Here is a 14,103-nt window from a genome sequence, read left to right as displayed (position 1 = left end):
ATGTCTCCCAGGCTGGTCTCAAACTCCTGAGCTCAGGCAATCCGCCCACCTCAGACTACCAAAGTGTTGGGATTACAGGCGTGAGCCATCACGCCCAGGCAGAGCATTTTTCTATTGTAGTTTATTTCAGTCTTTATAACCAATTAAGGATATAGAAAGAAATGTCCAAGTCTTATCTCTTACTGTAAGAATTTCCTCTTAGGATTTCTTGAGATTTCAGATTACCAGATTTTGTAATAGCAGTGAATGTATCTTCAGGTCTCTGTTTTGTTTTTGTTTTTGTTTTTGTTTTTGTTTTTGTTTTTGTTTTTGTTTTGGAGACAGAGTCTTGCACTGTTGCCCAGGTTGGAGTGCAGTGGGGCGATCTAGGCTCACTGAAACTTCCACCTCCCGGGTTCAAGTGATCCTCCTGCCTCAGCCTTCCAAGTAGCTGGGGTTACAGGCGCTCACCACCACGCCTGATTAATTTTTATATTTTTAGTAGAGATGGGGTTTCACCATATTGGCCAGGCTGGTCTCGAACTCCTGACCTCAAGTGATCCACCCGCCCTAGCCTCCCAAAGTGCTGGGATTACAGGCATTAGTCACCGCACTCAGCCCCCTGTTTTTCAAATTGAGGTATGAAAAGCCGTAAGTTAAACATAGTCTCATCTTCCTAAAGTGTTTATTTTACACAGATTTTAGGGGAGGATATGGATGTATATTTGATATATTATGTAATGAAACATAAAATTATCGTTAATTGTTAAGATAAAACATGATACTTCAAATAAATCTCCCATTTATATAGTAAGCAGCTTAATAATACATCCCAGACTCCTCAAGAGTACAAGTTCTTTGCCTATAGGAGTGTTTGAGAAGTACTGCCTTAATTGCAAAAATACTTTAATTCTTTGCCTGAGCCAAAATTTCCAGTCTTGAAATTGTGTGAGTATAAATTAAAGTAACAGGAGATGATTACATGACCCAAAAGTGTGGATTTACTGGGTTAGGAGCACATCTGTTGGATCTTGGCTCTCACTGTGTGAACCTGTTGCCCCTAGAGTTTTCCTTGTTGTAAATACGTAAAAGTCTCTCACTCTGCCACTGTACATGGAATAGATTTGGAAAGGATACTTCCAGCACTTTGTTTCCATCACTAGAGTTAATTATTCCTACTTACACAGTTAACACTCCTGCCATTAAAGTAAAATTGTGATCTCAGAGACCCTGCTTGCCAGCGTTATTTATCTTAAAAACATGGATGCAGAGGTAATGTTGACACCAACTCAGAGCCACATGGTCCTAGAGACGTCACAATTTTGTAGACAGGATCCAAGTGCAAAAATGTGGCTGTTTCAGAAGGGCCCCTCTAGGAGCTTGGGAGAAATTCAGCACTAAAGTGGGACATTGGCCGAAGGCCTTCTTACCATGTTTGGAGATAGTACAATTTTGAGCAAGAGGAGTCATCGTATTTGTGTTTCTTGAGGCACCCAGATAAGGAAAGGGTAGGTAGAGAAAACTTAAACCCGTGAAGCAGTGCATTCCTCTTAGAAATTCTCTTTCTAGTGGTAGTGTGGCCTTCTCTGTTTCAGCTTGCACATTTTTCTTTCCTCTCTTGTTATGTCTCAAAAGCAGAGACTTTCTTCTACAGGTATGCTTCAGTTATCCAATTTACTTGGATCCAGGCTATTTAGAATTAACCATCTAACCAACTCAATGAAGTTTTTAGAAAACTGAAACTTATCCCTTTAGGCTCCAAAATAGTTTTATCAGCCAGGCGCGGTGGCTCACACCTGTAATCTCAGCACTTGGGGAGGCCGAGGTGGGTGGATCACGAGGTCAGGAGATCGAGACCATCCTGGCTAACACGGTGAAACCCCGTCTCTACTAAAAAAAACAAAAAACAAAAAATTAGCCGGGTGTGGTGGCAGGCACCTGTAGTCCCAGCTACTCGAGAGGCTGAGGCAGGAGAATGGCATGAACCTGGGAGGCGGAGCTTGCAGTGAGCTGAGATTGCACCACTGCACTCAAGCCTGGGCGACAGAGTGAGACTCCTTCTCAAAAAAAAACCACACAAAATAGTTTTAGCTAACCAGGTTCTGGTTTATATAGAAATTATTTTATACTCAATTTGCCTAATTTTCTAAATATGTATTATGCATAAGTTTTTTTTAATGAGTGCAGGTTAACATTGTTTAAATGGTTGTACTGTCTATACTATGGTGATATTCTCAAGGATGTGAGACACATTTTGAGCTGCTTTGTATTAAGTATTCCCAAATTACTGCACACTTTGATTTCTATATTGAACTTATTGTTTAGGGCCTCTATAGTGTTGTACTGGTTGGATTGGCTGTGCATGTGTGTGTGGAGAGGAGGAGGTAATTTCGGGATTTCTGCCCACCACCATGATATAGGGTATTATTTCTTACTGCTATCACTTTTCACTGCTGTCATTTGGTCTGTGTAGTCTATTCCTCCCTTCTAATCTTCACTGAGCTAGAAAATGAGATAAACAGGACTGTTAAAATTGCATTAGATATGAGCTAAAATATACAAAAGAGTCCACATGCGGGCATAAATAGTGTTTGGATTTGAGGACAAGTCATCTTTTCCTTTTTATTTATTCCTTGGTTTCTAGTGACATTCTGACTTTTGATGTTGCTGGAAGATTTCAAAAAATTACTGGGCATTATTTTATTTGTATCCTAGTATGTTGCCTAATAGTGCTCAGAGTTCAACAGCACTTAGTTGCTTGTCATAGCCAAATTCGTTTCACGGATTTCTAAAAATAAGCCTTCCACCTCAGATACTCTGGATGTGAAGGCTGGGACTGGACACTGATCGGCTGGGCTATGGCAGAGTGTGTTCATCAACAGTGGACTGGTGTTGACAAGACAAGCCTGGAAGAAGAGTGGGAGAAGGGTGGTGGAGTGTCCTGTGTGTAGTCCATTGTCAAGTCAGTAGGTAGTTACCATAAAATGATCAGTATCTACCCTCAAGTTGGGGATGCAAATCAAAAGCCCTGTTCCACCTGTCCACCTTGAAGGGAAGTCAAAAGCTTTGGAAAGAGTTTTTGCCTTCTCCCAGCAAAAATCTTTGGTCAGGAGGGGAGGAGCATATTCTTGGCTGAACTCATGCTGAGCTCATCGGAAGTGAAAACAATGAGAGGAGAAAAATTCTGTGTGTCAGTTCCATAGTCCCCGGGAGGCCGCATAAAGGGAAGGTCTTTTGGGGCCCATTCTGAGGACTGAGTCATTTTCATAATTTGAGTGTTGAGTTCCTGGGTTAATGTGTTATAGTCCAGCCATAGATTAATCTTTCCTTACTCCAGCAGCAGGCCGGATTTATAAAATATGACTCTGTTTTCAGATTCAAATTATTTTTAATAAGGGAAAAACAAAGATGAAGATAAATATTTTTAAAAACAGCATTAGCTGTAAGTTTTCAGCTCTTTTCTTTTTTTAATGGAATCATACTTTTAGCACAGAATCTGCACAAGAGAAGAGGATATGAATCTGGGAGATGGAAACTCTGCTTTGACCCAGCTAACTCCATGGGAGATAGAATAGACAGATGAGTTAGGCCTGTGAAGAACCCTCAGTCTTACTTGGGACTGTACAGACTTGCTGATAGATCCATGAATCTGCGGTCTGTGGGGAAAATTATTTCTTCCTTAAATGAATGTGGAATACTAAAATACATTATTCCTAGGAAAGGCTTTCCCTCAGTTGCTTCTGAATGATTAGTAGGTCCTCACTGGCTGACCAGATTCTAGCACATGGGAGTGGAAGAGAGTTCCTTTCCACTCAAACCAGGCAGAGACCTCAGGCTTCCTGAGTTAGGATCTTTACCAGGTTCAGCTCTCTGTTGAAAGTAGAAAGGAAGAAGCCATTCTAGAAATCACTAATGAGAGAATTGAGCTTGTTTTCAGAAAGCTGGAAAGAAAAGACTTTGGCTAATCTCTTCAGGAAATTCCGTTTTCCTGAACAAGGGAGTCTCTGGTTATTGAGGAAAAGGAATTGTATGTGTCTAACAGGAGGCTAACAAGAAAGGAAGGACCTTTTTATCACTGAAACTTGAGCCAAAGAATTCCCCTAGAGTGACCTTCCTGGGAAGGGTTAAAAAAAAAAAAAAAAAAAATATATATATATATATATATATATATATATAAAGTCTCTGATGATAACAAGAGATTTTCCTCATTTTGAAATTCCCTATGTAGGTTTTACTTGAATTGAGATCATTCTGAATCTTAAACCAACCCCTCCTTTGCCCCCTGCTCCCCCCAAGAACCATGTGACTTCTCACTCAGAAAGTATTTGATCGTTTGGGCATCATACTGGTGAGCATTATCAAGAAACCTGGATGCACCTTCATTCACTCGTTTTTCATATGTATTTATGTTGTTGTGTATTCGGGTCATGCTTCAGACTTGGCATTCTACCTCTCAGTGATAAGAATGAACAATGGGGCCAGGCACAGTGGCTCACACCTATAATCATAGCATTCTGGGAGGCTGATGTGGGCAGATCACTTGAGCCCAGGAGTTCGAGACCAGCCTGGGCAATAAAGTGAGGCCCTTCTACAAAAAATAAATAAATTAGCCAGGCATGGTGGCACATGCTTGTTGTCCCAGCTTACACAGGAGGCTGACACAGGAGGATCACTTGATCCTAGGACGTTGAGGCTGCAGTGAGCTGCGTTCGTGCCACTGCAGTCCAGTGTGGGTAACAGGGTGAGACCCTGTCTCAAAAAAAAAAAAAAAAAAAAAAAAAAAAAAAAGGAAGAAAGAAGGAAGGAAGGACGAACGAACAATGGGAAAAATTGACTCACAGACGTCTTTAGGGTCTGTGAGTTTCTCATAGTGGTTCAGTTCACCCAGTGGTGCATATAAAGCACCCAAACCAGTTGGTCTTTTCCTTCTTGTCTTTGAGGCTGGGCTGCTGGGTTCTAATAGGTGCAGCATCAGGCTTCCTTAGGATTATTTTCATTCCTAATTCGGGTTGAGCAGAGCCCAGGATCAGGGTCTCAGTATACTTGAAGTTTCTACCGGGGGACCTAGGTATCCTACTATGAAAACAGAATAAGAAAGTCTTGTAAATGCCTTCATTTGATTTATTTATTTATTTATTTATTTATTTATTTATTTATTTATTTATTTATTTTTTGCCGCATAGAAAGCAAGCTTAGGCATCTTCATGTGCACATGAGAAAAGCCCTGGAAGAGGCCGGGGGCAGTGGCTCACGCTTGTAATCCCAGTACTTTGGAAGGCTGAGGTGGGTGGATCACCTGAGGTCAGGAGTTAAAGACGAGCCTGGCCAACATGGTGAAACCCTGTATCTACTAAAAATACAGAAATTAGCTGGGCATGGTGGCACATGCCTGTAGTCTCAGCTATTCGGGGAGGCTGAGGCAAGAGAATGGCTTGAACCTGGGAGGCGGAAGTTGCAGTGAGCCGAAATCGCATCGCTGCACTCCAGCCTGGGTGTCAGAAAGAGACTCCGTCTCCAGAAAAAGAAAAAGAAAAGCCCTGGAAGACAGGGCCCAGCATGGAGTTGAAAGACTGCCAGTTTACTCCTTCCTTTCAAATGATTACAAGGACAGTATCAGCTCATGTACGTTTTTGGCAGTTAGTACACCTGCCTGAGAGTGAGTCACTAGAGGGTAGAGCAAATGAGGTTAGCATTATCTACCTGCCCTTGGAGAGACAGGAAATCACACTTGGTATGACCTGTCTGTCACCTGGAGGTTTAGGTTTCCCCAGCTTTACCAAGATGAGGGGGTATCCTCTATCCCTGCCAACCCCCACCTTGTGCTGACCCTTCCTTGGCCTGTCTTGGTTTTTTCCTTTCTTCCTTCAACAAAGCTACTCCAAATAGGAACTAGGGTCCAAGGAAACAAAGACAGTATCCTAAAATGGATTTCTCAATTTCAGCACTATTGACATTTTTTGGGGGTGGGTGGGGAGGAAAGGGGCAGCCACTCACGCCACCACCTCTGCCTGCCACTATCAACGTTTTCGACTGGATAATTCTTTGTTGTGAGAAGCTGTCCTGTGCATTGTAGGCTGTTTAGCAGCATTTCTGACTTAGTAACTTCCCAGTTGTACAACTAAAAATGTCTCCCTGGAAGGCAGAATTACCCTCTGTTGAGAACTATAGCCCTGGAAGAAATTGCCACCTATACATGGGAAACTTAGAATTCAGGTGGAATAGGTTACCAGTTAAATATTTATGTAACAAGCAGCCTTCTGATAATCTGATTATGACTGTGTATAGTGGCAACAACCACTTCTAAGTCAGCTTTCCTTTAAGCCAGGCCCTGGTTTCTTTATTTTTGGTGGTCTTGATCTGTGTCTGGCTTAACACCTCCTGGTCACTTTCCCTGGCTGGAATTTGCGTACAGTTGTGAGTTGTTGATGCAGGTGTTTGGTTGATGATGCATTGCCAAAGAGAAGAGGAACTTCCTTTGTGGACATACTTCAGGGAGCTTCCTTGTTCTGTGCCTTTAAGGGGAGACTACAGTCTCTCAGTTGTTCTCCACAGCCAACCAAGAGTTTGGCTGCTGATATTTATAACCTTTATGTGACCACCCCCACCTCCCCACCCCACGAAGAATTCCAATGCTCTGTAATAATCCTCTCCACCCCCACCATAGCAACTGGATGTGGAGAAGGTGAAGGGGCCTTTAAGGCCTTTAAGTTTGCTTCATGTTGAACCTTTTCCAGCTCCCTTTTAAAGTATTGACAGTTGTATTTTAAATATCAGTGTCACAAAGCAAAATCCCAGGCTTGCAGCCACTGCATCATCTTAAAGGAGCCTCATGCCCCAGTGAAGGTAGTAAAACTGAATGGAAGGTAGTGAAATCATCAAGAAAGGATTGATAGATTTTACAAAAATCTGTCTGGAAATTTGATAGCAAGGTGAGATTTTAAAGCAACAAACTGGCTGGGCACAGTGGCTCATGCCTGTAATCCCAGCATTTTGGGAGGCCGAGGCAGATGGATCATGAGGTCAGGAGATCGAGACCATCCTGGCCAACATAGTGAAACCCCGTCGTAGCCGGGCATGGTGGCATACGCCTGTAGTCCCAGCTACACAGGAGGCTGAGGCAGGAGAATCGCTTGAACCCAGGAGGTGGAAGTTGCAGTGAGCCGACATCGCGCCACTGCAGAGTGAGACTCCATCTCAAAAAAAAAAAAAAAAGCAACAAACAAATATATCTGTAACCAAAGAAAAGGACTGAGCAGTTGGATTTGAGTTTACTAAAATTCTTCACATACCGTATCAGTATGTAGCATTCACAACTAAGATTTATCATTTGTATAGGAAGGAAGAAATATGTTTCCAGAAAAACTAGAATGTATCCTGTGCAGAACTTGTATGTATTGATCGTTGAGTATTTGATTAGTAAACATGGTTAAGATAAGCACAGACTTGCAGAAAAGGACTGATCCTCACTGTGCCTAGAAATGAATGGTAAATGGTCTCAGGCTGGTTCTGGAGCTTCAGAAAAATATCTTGGGCACTTTCAAGCTCACTGATAAGCTATGAGCTTCTAGGAAGTATGATGAGTTTCTCTGAAGGGCCATTTATTGTTAGAATTGCTGGTTTACTAGGAACAAAATGACTTCCACAGGGAGTCGTGTCAGGTCACTGCACCAAACCATCACTGTAAAGGGCTGTCTCCTGCTGAATGAATTCTTCACAAGTCTCAGCTGTCCCAGTTGGAAAAACCCAGTTATGGGTAGAATGTGCACCCTCCCTACTTTGCCACCACTAAGTGCTTTTCAACTACGAGTCTCTCTTATTGACTGTAGAAGGTTAATGGAATACACTTACTCTTTTTTTTTTTTTTTTTTTTTTTATTTATTTATTTATTTATTTATTTATTTTTTTTTGAGACGGAGTCTCGCTCTGTCGCCCAGGCTGGAGTGCAGTGGCGCAACCTCGGCTCACTGCAAGCTCCGCCTCCCGGGTTCACGCCATTCTCCTGCCTCAGCCTCTCCGAGTAGCTGGGACTACAGGCGCCTGCCACCACGCCCGGCTAATTTTTTGTATTTTTTAGTAGAGACGGGGTTTCGCCGTGGTCTCGATTTCCTGACCTCGTGATCCGCCCGCCTCGGCCTCCCAAAGTGCTGGGATTACAAGCGTGAGCCACCGCGCCCGGCCGGAATACATTTACTCTTTAGGACGTCATAAACTATTTTTCTACCACCAGTCATGTCATTTGAAATATGGATCTTTGGCCGGGCGCGGTGGCTCACGCTTGTAATCCCAGCACTTTGGGAGGCCGAGGCGGGCGGATCACGAGGTCAACAGATCGAGACCACAGTGAAACCCCGTCTCTACTAAAAATACAAAAAAAAAAAATTAGCCGGGCGTGGTGGCGGGCGCCTGTAGTCCCAGCTACTCGGAGAGGCTGAGGCAGGAGAATGGCGGGAACCCGGGAGGCGGAGCTTGCAGTGAGCCGAGATTGCGCCACTGCACTCCAGCCTGGGAGACAGAGGGAGACTCCGTCTCAAAAAAAAAAAAAAAAAAGAAAAAGAAATATGGATCTTTGCTACACATGGTGATGGTTCATGGATGGAGGTTAAAAGGAAGTGATTCTAGATATTCCTTTTAACCCATCCTTACTGAGCAGTTGCTGTGTGCTAGTCCTTGTGGTGGGTACTGGAGTCTCAGATAGTCTCTAGTTAACAGTGTACAGATGTGCCTTGACTTACAGTGAAATTATGTCTGGATAAACCCATCATAACTCGAAAATATTGTAAGTCAGAAATGCGTTTAATGTACCTACTGACGTCTGGGTGTGGTGGCTCATGCCTGTCATCTCAGCACTTTGGGAGGCCGAGGCGGGTGGATCACCTGAGGTCAGAAGTTCAAGACCAGCCTGGTCAACATGGTGAAACCCAGTCTCTACTAAATATACAAAAATTAGCTGGGCGTGGTGGCGGGCGCCTGTAGTCCCAGCTACTCAGGAGGCTAAGGCAGGAGAATCGCTTGAACCCGGGAGGCAGAGGTTGCAGTGAGCCGAGATCACGCCATTGTGCTCCAGCCTGGGCAACAAGGGTGAAACTTCGTTCCAAAAAAAAAAAAAAGTACCTACTGACTATCATAGCTCAGCTTAGCCTACCTTAAACATACTCAGACACTTACATTAGCCTACAGTTGGTGAAAATCATCTATCACAAAGCCTATTTTATAATAAAGTGCTGACTCGCTCGTAATTTATTGAATATTGTACTGAAATAGAGAAACTGAATGATTGTATGAGTACTTGAAGTATGGTTTCTACTGAATGTGTATCACTTTCACCATCATAAAGTTGAAAAATCTTGAGTTGAACCATTGTTAAGTCAGAGACCATCTATAGTAAGGGAAACAGATACAGAGAATTACGGTGGTACTGATGTAGTGGTAAATGCAGTAAGAAAGATCTGAGTCTAAATGATCTCTGAAAAAAACTCTGTAAATCAGACATTTAAAATCCCATTTTGCAGATAAGAAAACTTAGACTTGAAGAGGTTAAAATAACTTGTTCGAGCCACATAGCAAGTAAATATTAGAGTTGAGATTGGGAAGGTCTGTTTGGCACCAAAGTTTATGCTACACCAGTGGTTGTCAACCAAGCATAGCTTTGCAGAGCCTCCCACTCCCCGCCACTCCTTTTTTTTTTTTTTTTTTTTAACAGTTTCACTCCCATCACCCAGGTTAGAGTGCAGTGGCACAATCATGGCTCACTGCAGCCTCGACCTCCCAGTCTCAAGTGATCCTCCTGCCTCAGCCCCACAAGTAGCTGGAATTACAGGTGCATGCCACCATTCCTGGCTAATTTTTGTATTTTTTTGTAGAGATAGGGTTTCACCATGTTGCCAAGGCCAGCCTTGAACTCCTGAGCTCAAATGATCTGCCTACCTCAGCCTCTCAAAGTGCTGGTATTACAGGAATGAGCCACAGTGCCTGGCCCAGAGACATTTTTTATTGTTATGACTGGAAAAGCTGCTACTGGCATCTAGTAAGTGCTGCTAAACAACCTACAATACACAGGACGACGGCCCCTTACGATGAAAGAATTATTCAGCTTACTTCTAGAAAGCTAGGGAATTTGATTTTTGCCATCTTCAGATCCCATGACAAGTAAGAGTTAACTGATTAAATAGTTCCATTCGCTGGGAGTGCTTCTGTGGTCTTCCTCTCCTTTTAAGAAAATTAGTTAAGAAATAGTGTTGCTTCCGGGAGTGACTTACACAGATAGAGTCAGGATCTTGGGGAAGTAATCTGAGTCAGCGACTGAAGAATTTTCTCTATGCCTGACCAGTCCCCACCCCACACTGCCACCAGGCTCCTGCTGTGGAAATCAATCAGCTGTGTATCTTAGGCTGCTTCCTGTAGGGTGTGTTATGGAATGGCATCAGCCCTTGCACCAGCTGGGAGTACTGATCTCAGTGTGATTTTATCAGACTCTGTTTCTTTTGAGCCTTACTGTTTGGAACAAAGGACCGTCTGTTAAAAATGCAGAGAGCTAGTGTGATTGGATAGCTAGCATATACGTACGTGGTTCCTATGGAAAAAAAACAGACATAAATTATGCTATAGCCCTCTAAAATTTTTGTCTCCAAAATGATTTCCTGACCTTCTGTCCGTATTCACAGTTCGTTCTGTAAATGCGTATCCTTCCCCCAAAGCAATTCGAAGGCCATCTGATCTGGTAAATGGTGGTATCCTTCAGAACTAGCCTATTTCTGTGTCTCCAGTCTTGGACGTATTTGATCCCCACTATCTTTCCAGTGTTATTTCCTATATAGACCATCCACTACATCCAGTTACCCCAGACACTCCTTACACATTTTACGTATTTGATTTCTGAAGTCATAGCTCAAGTCTACTACTTTATAAAGCTTTTTTTTTTTTTTTTTTTTTAAGCTGGATTCTGGCTCTGTCACCCAGGCTGGAGTGCAGTGGTGCGATCTCGGCTCGCTGCAACTTCTGACTCCCACGTTCAAGCGATTCTCTTGCCTCAGCCTCCCAAATATCTGGGATTACAGGCACACACCATCTCGCCTGTCTAATTTTTTTGCATTTTTAGTAGAGACGGGGTTTTGCCACGTTGGCCAGGCTGGTCTCGAACTCCTGACCTCAGGTGATCCGTCCACCTCGGCCTCCCAAAGTGCTGAGATTATAGGCATGAGCCACCATGCCCGGCCTTATAAAGGCTTTTGATCTCCCCAGCTCACTACTCCTGATCTCTTAATCATTTACAATGTATAACTCACTTGGCTTTTATCACATACTACCTAATTTTGACATTTTCTGATTATATCCATTTGTCCTATCCCCTCAGTTAATTCACTTTTGTGTCCCTTAATGTAGTTAGCATATTGGTATATACATAGTTGGAGATGAGACAATATTTGACTGACTGGATGAACATTCTTTATTTCTCACAAGCCGTGTGAGCTCTAGGATTCAAAATGCTATCTACTCTGCAAGACTGGAGGTATATATCCTTGTGTGTCCTGAAGAAATGCTAATCTTAGCCTGATTTCCTCAGCTCTCCATCTTTCTTCGGGGCTTCCTTCCTTCTCTGCTAGTTAGTATATGTTAAGGGAACACAATCTTTTTTCAGTATAAGAGGGCAAAACTAAGAAAGAAATGTGCTACTTCTTATGCACAGAGTCATTGCTACTTACTCAATTAGTTGAAGTTTGGTGTAGTGAAAAAAAATGAGTACAAGTTCTAGTCAGAAGTATCCAGGTTTGAATCCTGGCTCTATCATTTACTAGCTGAGTGACCTTGAGAGAAATTACTTAACCTCTCCGAATCTTACCTTAACTGTAAAATACAAATATTGGTAAATCATACCTTTAGGATTTTTATGAAAATTAAATGAAGTGATATATCTAAAAGCATTAGGCTTATATTCGGTGCTCAGCTCACTAGATGATAATATGCTTTTTTTAAAAAGAAGCTTATCTAGACATATAAATTAGAATATTGTGAAATCTTTTTTTTTCATTTTTGTTTTTTGTTTGTTTTTGAGACAGGGTCTTACTTTGTCACTCAAGCCTGAAGTGCAGTGGCATGATCATGGCTCACCGTAGCCTCAACCTCCTAGGCTCAAGCGATCCTCCTGCCTCAGTCTCCACAAGTAGCTGGGATTACAGGCATGCACCACCACGCCCAGCTAATTTTTGTATCTTTTGTAGAGACAGGGTTTTACCACGTTGCCCAGGCTGGTCTTGAACTCCTGAGCTCAAGTGATCTGCCCAACTCAGCCTCCCAAAATGCTGGGGTTATAAACATGGGCCATTGTATCAAGCCTGTGAAATCTTTTTAATAAGAACAGTTACCCCTCTTTGTGCCTAGCGATCATCATTCTCCAGAAGACTTGATCTAAGGCCCAGCACCAGATTAGACTGGTTTTTTTCTTCTTGGAAATTGGAAAAATGGAAATTATGAGGATGAAGTAAAATTAGTTTGATAACAATGAAACAAGTGGATGGATAGAGAGCCTTCCTGAGCATTTTTTGTGGGGACAATAGTGTAGGGCTTGTTTCTAGCCCTAGAGTGGCAATAATAGGCAAGTTTAGGTCATGACTCAACACAGCTTAAAATATATTTTATGTACACATACATATACATACATGTTTATTTATTCATTAATTTATTCATTTATGCATTTCTATCAGAATCCTACAACCAGCAGGTTTTTCTGAGACCATTTTGGCCTTGGCTTGTATGCTCTACAAATTAATATTATTTTCAAATCATTAACCAGAATTAACTAGAAGACATTACCAACTCAGTGACTTCCCCAGCCACTCAGTTGACCATTAGATCAGCTCTAATGATCTCAGGGATTTTGGCCTAATTAGCTTTTATCATAGACCATGTTATCTTCCTCTGTTACCGTACAATGGCAACTACTAAGTCAGCATCTTTAGGAAAGACACCCCTTAATATTAATCAATCTTTAATTAAAATATTGAGGGCTGAGGCAAAAAATATCGGCAGAGTTTCAGAAGCAAGCAGCTTAAAATACAGATATAATTCATCTGTCTGCCAATCTCATACCAGATTGAGATGTTTTACAGAAAGTCTTTAATTCTTTACAGTTTCAGCAAATACGTGTTTTTAATGTTTTTAACATTTGGTCATGTGTATATATGAGTCAAGGAAAGAAGATAATTCAAAGAAATTGTATGTGCCTTAGATTTTCTCCATCTTGAATTAATTGTATTTATCAAGTGAACCTTTTAATATCTCTGTCATCTTGCAATTCATTCCCAAAGGATAAGCTCTGGTTTTGGTCTAATTCTTTAAATTCATACCTAAGCTGTTTGTTTCTTTGTCATCAATGATAAGAATTTTCCTTAGAAACAAAATTAAAGAGATGGTTTTTAGAAATCTCTTCTCTCTGTATTATTTATTCTGCCTTCTTTTCTAATATTCAGGAGCAGGGGCTGGGCGCAGTGGCTCACGCCCGTAATCCCAGCACTTTGGGAGGCCAAGGCAGGCAGATCACTTGAGGTCAGGAGTTCAAAACTAGCCTGGCCAACATGGTAAAACCCCGTCTCTACTAAAAATACAAAAATTAGCCAGGCTTGGTGGTGGGCGCCTGTAATTCCAGCTACACAGAAGGCTGAGGCAGGAGAATCGCTTGAACCTGGGAGGTAGAGGTTGCAGTGAGCCAAGATCGCACCATTGCACTCCACCTGAGTGACAGAGTAAGACTGTCTCAACAAAAAAAAAAAAAAAGAGAGAGAGGGGGTGATTCAACCTCTTTCATGGAAATAACCAAGCAACTTTGTGATGATCATGCCACTCTGGAACTGGAAAGACTCTCAGTTACTCCCAGGGAGAGGCCCACATCATCACTTTCTCAGGGAAACCTCCCCCAAGCTTCCAGACCAGGTTGAGGCCCATGACCCATGTTCTCATAGCATGGTGTGCTTTTCTTTCAGAGTAATTATGCAATTGAATTAAAATGAACATGTGCCATGTTCTTCCTTACTAGAATGTAGACTTCTGACTATGTCTTGCTCATCACTCACTCCTTTAGTGCCTGGGATAGTTTAGGGCACATAGTAGATCCCAATAAATATTTGGTGAATG

General features: G+C 42.2%; 1 protein-coding gene across 25 annotated transcripts in view; it reads left to right on the top strand.

Moving 5' to 3' along the window:
• The window catches only part of MACF1 (microtubule actin crosslinking factor 1), a 408,649-nt gene that overhangs the window by 309,269 nt on the left and 85,277 nt on the right, over positions 1 to 14,103 (top strand). The window lies entirely within an intron of this gene.

Source organism: Symphalangus syndactylus, chromosome 12 (assembly GCF_028878055.3).
Source record: "Symphalangus syndactylus isolate Jambi chromosome 12, NHGRI_mSymSyn1-v2.1_pri, whole genome shotgun sequence".
NCBI lineage: Eukaryota > Metazoa > Chordata > Mammalia > Primates > Hylobatidae > Symphalangus > Symphalangus syndactylus.
This window is presented reverse-complemented; position numbering and strand designations above follow the sequence as displayed.